At 46.9% G+C, this 8,142-nt stretch overlaps 1 protein-coding gene across 2 annotated transcripts in view; it reads right to left on the reverse strand.

The window, feature by feature from the left end:
- Window positions 1–8,142, reverse strand: part of RhoGAP100F (Rho GTPase activating protein at 100F) — a 155,413-nt gene that overhangs the window by 137,615 nt on the left and 9,656 nt on the right. Inside the window, exon 1 of one of the 2 annotated variants that reach the window (XM_075673010.1) lies at window positions 7,683–7,812. The exons of the other annotated variant lie outside the window; for it this stretch is intronic. The gene's annotated coding sequence lies outside the window, so the exon portion shown is untranslated. Of the gene's footprint in view, window positions 1–7,682; window positions 7,813–8,142 lie in introns of those variants that run through there. 2 annotated transcript variants of the gene reach the window in all.

Genomic DNA, 8,142 nt, shown 5'->3' on the forward strand with positions numbered 1-8,142 from the left:
TCTCCAACAACCCCGGTCATGTACTAATTGTGGCCATGTCGTCCCTGCAAACTTCTTAATCTCATCCGCCCACCTAACTTTCTGCCGCCCCCTGCTACGCTTCCCTTCCCTTGGAATCCAGTACGTAATCCTTAATGACCATCGGTTATGCTCCCTCCTCATTACATGTCCTGCCCATGCCCCCCATTTCTTTTTCTTGATTTCAACTAAGATATCATTACCTCGCGTTTGTTCCCTCACCCAATCTGCTCTTTTCTTATCCCGTAACGTTACACCCATCATTCTTCTTTCCATAGCTCGTTGCGTCGTCCTCAATTTAAGTAGAACCCTTTTCGTAAGCCTCCAGGTTTCTGCCCCGTACGTGAGTACTGGTAAGACACGGCTATTATACACTTTTCTCTTGAGGGATAATGGCATCCTGCTGTTCATGATATGAGAATGCCCGCCAAACACAACCCAGCCCATTCTTATTCTTCGGATTATTTCCGTCTCATGATCCGGGTCCGCCGTCACTACCTGCCCTAAGTAGATGCATTCCCTTACCACTTCCAGTGCCTCGCTACCTATTGTAAATTGCTGTTCTCTTCCGAGACTGTTAAACATTACTTTAGTTTTCTGCAGATTAATTTTTAGACCCACTCTTCTGCTTTGTCTTTCCAGGTCAGTAAGCATGCATTTCAATTGGTCCCCTGAGTTACTAAGCAAGGCAATATCATCAGCGAATCGCAAGTTACTAAGGTATTCTCCATTAACTTTTATCCCCAATTCTTCCCAATCTAGGCCTCTGAATATCTCCTGTAAACACGCTGTGAATAGCATTGGAGAGATCGTATCTCCCTGCCTGACGCCTGTCTTTATTGGGATTTTGTTGCTTTCTTTATGGAGGACTACGGTGGCTGTGGAGCCGCTATAGATACATTTCAGTATGTTTAAATACGGCTCGTCTACACCCTGATTCCGTAATGCCTCCATGACTGCTGAGGTTTCGACAGAATCAAACGGTTTCTCGTAATCAATAAAAGCTATATATAAGGGTTCGTTATATTCCGCACATTTTTCTATCACCTGATTGATAGTGTGAATATGGTCTATTGTTGAGTAGCCTTTATGGAATCCTGCCTGGTCCTTTGGTTGACAGAAGTCTAAGGTGTTCCTGATTCCATTTGCGATTACCTTATATATATATATATATATATATATATATATATATATATATATATATATATATATATATATATATATATATATATATATATATATAGTTACGTGAAATTTTCGACTTCTCATTCATTATATTAAAGGAGTTCCAAGCTCTCTAAACCGCATAACTATAATGCTTGTCGCTGCGAATTAGTTTCGGTCTCGGTATCCAGAAGGTGCATGCGTGATGACGTCAAGACACACTACCTCGCTCCGTTTCCTGCATAGTCACCGCGGCTGTCACACGCGACCGCAGCGAGAAGAAGCATGCGGTATCGCTGTTCGTTTTTCTACGGACAACGTCATCACACCTTGTCTTACTTCTGGACGAAGTCGGGAAATCTTGCTCCGTGTCGTGACGTCACTTCAATGTCGGTGACGCAAGATCCGCAATAGGAGCCACCTTTAGTATAAAATCAAAACACTGTTACGGAACTATAAGAAATCACAGCTGTGGACACTGCCCTGTCGTCTTCCGGTGTATGGTCTAAGACCATACTTTTTTTTGGCTACTTCGCTAACATTTTAAGAAGTGCCGGGACGGTGCTTCAGCTGCTCCCGGGGTGTGGGGCGGGCTGGGGGGGAGGGGTTAAGAGGAGGGGTTAGGGTTAAGAGGAGGCCCGCGCACGGAGGAGTGAGGGAGCTTAAATGTGCAATTTGCAGCAGGCAGCTTTCGTGCACTAACCTGGGTATCTGCCGTTTGTATCAGTGTGCCTACGTGTAAACATTTTACACATTTCGGTCAGATTCTACTTTCCCATAAATTTATATAAGTGCTTTCCAACCTTCATGCATACTAAATTATATCCTTTCTGCGTGCAAAAAAGCGCGCGTTAGGGATTTTGCAACTTAGTGAATATCTTTAAGTACCCCTTTAACAGCAAATAAAAAAGAGAAAAAAGAACGCGAAAGAAGGAACAAGAGATGGAAGGAAAATGGCAGATCACTCGTAAAGCGAGTCTGTCCACAAAAAAAATAAAGAACCTGAAAGGTGAGAATACGATTACTGGCTTAGACGTGCATGATGCAAGCACGAATAACATGTTACAGATATACAAATAAAATGACGGTATCGCAATTGTGCTGAAAGGATCAAGCCATCACAAGAGCAGCGTCAACGTCTAGAACTTAGAGAGCGCTAAGTGAGAGGGAGGTACAGAGAACGGCAGAAGTACTATTGTAAGAAAGCAATTCAAGAGTACAAAAGGGACAGCTAAAACGCCGTTGAACATATTCACTTACTATTCACTGAAAATCATTCAAGTCAATGCGCACAATAAAATCTCATATAAAGCTTTTACAGGTAATCTGTTTCACTGGGACATGACTAGTGCCCAAGTTCTTTATTCACAGATGTATAAAACATCAATGAAAATCACTGAGTCCAGCGTTGCTAACACAGCGAGCAAATGGATCAATTTCGCGAGCTTTCAGTCACCTATAGATTAACGACAACTCTGGCTTTTTTTGGAGTCGCAGTGTGATTTAGTGTGTGACAGTGCCTTTTTTTTGTTGTTGTTGATAATTTCCACCTTTCTTACTTTTCTTTTTGGCCCGATCCTGTCGTGTGATCGACCGTTTCAAACAGCAGTGGCTTCATCATCATCATCATCATCATCATCATCATCATCATCATCACAGCCACTTTTTCGATGGCGTAAATAGCCGGTAGATTGCCCTGGCAGAATTTCTCGAGAAAGGTTAACTGTTCAATTACCACTTATGTGCCTCCATTTGTAGGTACTTCGAAATACGCAACCAAGAGCTTATTAGTGAGCCATCTAGGTGCATCAAAGCTGCTTTTCCAGCAAAGCGCAATCTTGAAAAGTGACATACATTTAGAAAATGAAGGGTCGTTTGCACTTTTCACTTTCCAACAGCTAGCACCCCGCAGTAGAAGGCAATGTAAAGCGATATAGGTTAGAAAATCATGTAAATATACATACAAAATTCCGTCCAATTCACCATCGTCATTGTCACATTGTGACTTTTCCGTAAAATGGAGTGCTTTAGGCTACGACTTGGCGGCATTGTTACGAAAAAAAAAGTTTGCCAACACTGCCCGAGAGAAGGGTCTTTACTGTCGTCAATACCTGCTGGCATCTCTGCATATAAGCTGAACGAGCCGCTAATTTTCTTGATTTTATCCGCGAATCACACACTTAATTCTGTAGCCCGTAATCAGTCGACGGCAAAGGTGGCAAGAAAGCGCAGCGCTAAGCTGGTGAAATAACTCTTACGTCATTGCCGGTTTCGAGCAACGGAACTAGCAGTCCTAATTGTGCTGAGAATTGTCTTTCGTAACGTGTTACAGCATTCTACAATAGCGTTGCCGTTCTATCGTTACCGGCACCACCTGCAGCTCACTGCGCGTGCGCATTTAGGCAGAGGCGGTTATACGGTAACAGTGCAGAATGAGCGCGCTGTGGTGAAGTATTCGATCGAGCATTGCGTGTAAGTTCACTTCAATATTTGGCTGGAGCGTACATATCTGCACAGACCGCCCATTTGTGTGCACTTACATTGTACGTGTTCGGTTCGCAGTAAAGGCGTACATATGGCATTTATAACTACACTAATTTCACGTTAATTCATTACATCCTAGATCAGTTACACTCTAGATCAACAAACTTCTTCCGTGTGCGTGTATTGAATTAACTTAAATTATGGAGCCTTACGTGCCAAAACCACGGTCTGATTATGAGGCTTGCCGTAGTGGGGGACTCCGGAATAATCTCGACTACCTGGGGTTCTTTAACGTGCAGTTAATCTAAGTACACGATCATTTTTCTTCGCATTTCTCTCCCCATAGAAATGCGGCCGCCGTGGCCGGGATCCGATCCCGCGACCTCGTGCTTAGCAGCACAACACCATAGCCACTAAGTAACCACGGCGTGTTGTGCGTTTATGTGCGTGTGTGTGTGGTATCGCGTAGTATTCGTGCTCCGTGCTGATTTATACTTCCATTGCTGCTGTCCAGCTCCCCGCCTCTCGGACCAGATCGTGTTGGTTGAGAGGGCGGTCGCAGCCAAGACGGAGCATGGATTCCCGTGAAGAGGGAACCACTTCTGCAAATCAAGGCATCTTTAGGCTCATTAAATATGCTCTCTCTCTCTCTCCATTGCCTCTTGGCCACTCGAGGAGCGCTCTAGTTAGTTATGTAGTAACCAAATCCCAATCAACGAATCATATAAAGGTCTGTCATCTGTTCACGTCCTGGCCTGTTCCACTGGCGTCTTCACTTTGCTAACCTGGCAAAGAAGCGCGAGGGACGGAGACCAGAGCCGCCGCCAACATCTCAACAGAGTGACGAACCCACATAAACGTTATTTTACTCGCTTATTCTCGTAACTCAGATTTAGAAAAAAAAAAAAACTTGTAAAGCCAAGTTAATATGCATTGGTAAGTTACCTTTCTGCAACGACCAACAAGTCACTCATACTGTGGAGGGACGCTCTGAAGCCGAAAAAGAAAGCCCAAGACAAACTAAAGGCTAAAGGCGACGGCCCCATTGAATTGAAATGCGAAGACACGGATGAGATTAAGAAGTCTGCAGGGACGACATGGCCACCATTAGTACATGACCGGGGTTGTTGGAGAAGTATGGGAGATGCCTTTGCCCTGCAGTGGGCGTAACCAGGCTGATGATGATGGATGATGGTGGTGGATGGCGAAGACACAAGGCACGTAACGTCTTGCCTCGCAAGGTCGAAGGCGCGAAACTTGTGCACGGATTTGCTTTCAGTGTCTTTTTCCGTTTATTTAGAGGGACACTAAATCAAAATAATGTTTGGGCTCCGTGAGTTAATGATTCATCCAGAACGCCGGTAAAGCCTATCTTAACGTGAGAGGAGAATTAAGAAGCCATAAAAGACGCAAGAAGAAAAAAAAAACGAAATACCTGTGGCGACGTCGCCTTGAAGCTCCCGCCCCAGACAGCGGTGACGTCATAAAATTTGGTCGCACCTTTTCGGACCTAGTTAACTTTCTTTTTCTTATGGGTAAAGATTGTCTGTATTGTGTTTCAATATAGCCAAATATTGAACTAAGAAAGTTTGGAAATTATCTACTGAGCCACTACTATATCCAAAATACTAAAATACGCTTTGAAATCCGTGACGTCACAAAGATGCACCGGCGCTGGGGTTTTTGGCGCGAAATTCGAGAAATGAGACTTTTACCTTCACTTACTTATTTCTCAATAATCGACATATTACCGTGGAATTAACAAAACAAAATTTTGAAAGAATACCTTATCAACCTAATCTATTTTATTTATTTCTCAATAATCGACATATTACCGTGCAATTAACAAAACAATATTTTGAAAGAATACCTTATTAACCTAATCTATTTAGGAGTTTATCTTTAGTGTCCTGTGATATTTTTATTCTCGCGCATTGGCAACAAATCGCGCGACTTCGCGCGATGCGCGCGCATAATTATTTTTTTTTTTAGGTCTGTAGCATGCAAAGCGGAGAAGCGTCGAAATAACGCTTCGCAGCCGATAATTGATTGCGGTCGGCCCTTCGTTGTCGGTTTAACGCTAATTGCTCTCTCGGTTGCGTCCTAATCAGTGCGTCAAAGACTGCGGTAATGAGAGGCACACACAAAAAAAGCAACGAATGGAGGGGAACAACAGAGAAGCGTCGAAAGTGAGCAAAATCTTCTTATCGCGAAGTTAAAAAAACACAGAAGCACAGAGCACGTATCGGTCAGATCGTGTTCGACAAGCTCGTAAGGCCGGGTCGACATTATTCTTCTCTCCGCAACACCCCCCTCCCCCCCCCCCCCCCGGGCCAGCCCCTCCCTTCTCCACATCATATTTTTTTTTTACCTCTTCCTTATTTCATCCGCGCTCTGTCAACGCGAAAAGCGTGCGTTCAATGCTCGCCGTGCCGGTTCCGCGACAGGTTTGGAAACCCAAACAAAAGGGGCGTCGTACCTCTCATTTCTCGGACGATTTCTCGCGCCCTCACAGTATAGGCTCGATATAGTGGGCCAGCAGGCAGTCTAAGCGACGCTAAACCAGCTATCCATTGTAGTTCTTTTTTTTTCAGAGCACGTGCTAGTATAAGCGCCACAGAGAGAGAAGGGTATGTAATCGAATGCAAATAATTCTGATCGCATGTATGTGCTACTCCTACATGCGGCTACTCAGCGTGGGGAAAGGGATCGAGGACGGAAAGGACAGAGGATGAGCGGGCGGGGGCAGGAATACGAAAATAAGGTGAGAGAAAATGTGTTGTCACGGTATGCACAATTATACGAACACAAGTATGTGCACCGCCCCCGGATGCTGCGAAAGTTTCTTTTTATTCATCTACTCGAGGCCTGCAGGCACGCTGGCTGAAATCGAAGCCGTAGCTACGTACGTGCGCCTCTCGGAACAACGTGCCCTATTGAAACAGTTTCACGTCACACAGCTGTACTAGAAGAACTTTGCATATCTTGCTGTTGCTGTTATTCGCAAGCTTTCTTTCTTGCGACCTCAAGCAAGAGACAACGGCGATGACGCTGAAATAAATACGCTAAAGCCTATAAATGAAGCCGATATCTCGAAAGAATGCGAAAAGCTGGCTCAGAGCTCGACGCTGCTTTCAAGAAGAAAGAATAGAGACTGTAGTGTGATTTCTATAGTTGCAGTGACTGTGAAGGTGCGGAGCCCATTTTCATAGAAGTGGCGAGTCACTGCGTCTTGCAAGCAGGACGTTCTGGCGATACGCGTTCGTCAGTTTCTGAAGCGCTGTGCTTACCACACTTAAGGAAAGCGCGGGAAAAACGTGCGGAGGGAAACCCTCAAGCATGCCGCAGGAGTTATAACGCTCGATGTCACAATGCTTGATAACGCCCGCTCTCCGAAACCGCTCCGTCCATCTTGCTTGCCGCGGCACAGACGCGGCCTGCTCTGGATGGTGTGCCGTCGATTCGGACCAGCGTCGAGGCCCGAAGAAGCACGCAGGCGCTACTAGCCGTACAGAACCGGGAGGGAAAAGGTGCGCGCCAAAAAAAAAAAAAAAACGCGGGTACTCGAAAGCGCGCGCACGGCCCCTCCTATCGCGCGGTTTCGGGGTAGGCAGCATCCCAGGCCTTTCGGTAATCCACGCCTTTCCTGGCGAAGCGCACGAACGCACGCACGCACGCGTAGCGGAAACCCGCCCCCCTTCTGGTATCCCCGTCAAACCTGGGGCCCGGCACCTCGAACCAACCCTCTTCTCCCACGCATTGCCTGAGTTATTCCTTCCATTTCGTTGTTTTTTCTTTTTTTTTTTACTTTCTTTACTTCTTCCTCAGCTTGACTCTTGCGTGCCGTGGCAGGCGACGTCGAAACCGTCGTTTCAAGGGAGCCACGATATCCACCGCACTAATGGCTCGCCGGGTAGGAGAGGAAAAAAAGGAGCCTTTGCCCCCTTGCTCATTTTTTTTTCTTCCCAATTCGCCCGCTGACCCGGCGCGCGCAAGTTCGAAGAAGAGGGACCTACCTTGTTCCCGGTTCGGTGAAGGCGCACTCCCAGCCCAGCCCCATCGTCCGGTGTGGCTCCAAGCGCCGGGAACGCGCGAAAAATCCGCCGCGGTCCAGAGCGTCTAGCGTCTCGACGCCATGGCTGCCGGAACGGCCTTCCGCCTTCCGCGGAGCGCCAGGGCGCGTTCCCTTTGCGTCCCGCTTCTTCCCTACGGCTCGCCGGCTCCGCACGGGGGCGCGGGTGAGGCGCGCCGCGGTAGTGACGTCACGGGCGTTCAATCGCGCTCTTGAGCGGCGCTGCGTCGTCTGCTCGGGAAGCGGGAGACGCAGACGCCCGATGACGTCACGGGCGTTCGGTTGTTCGTTTCAACGGCGTTGCGTCGTCTGCTCGTCACTGGCCCGCGACGGCGTAGGTCAACAGGAACGCGTCTGTCGAAACTACTGCGTCGTCTGCTGGTGAGAGCAAAACAGTTTTGCGA

This window comes from Dermacentor variabilis, chromosome 10 (assembly GCF_050947875.1).
Source record: "Dermacentor variabilis isolate Ectoservices chromosome 10, ASM5094787v1, whole genome shotgun sequence".
Lineage (NCBI taxonomy): Eukaryota > Metazoa > Arthropoda > Arachnida > Ixodida > Ixodidae > Dermacentor > Dermacentor variabilis.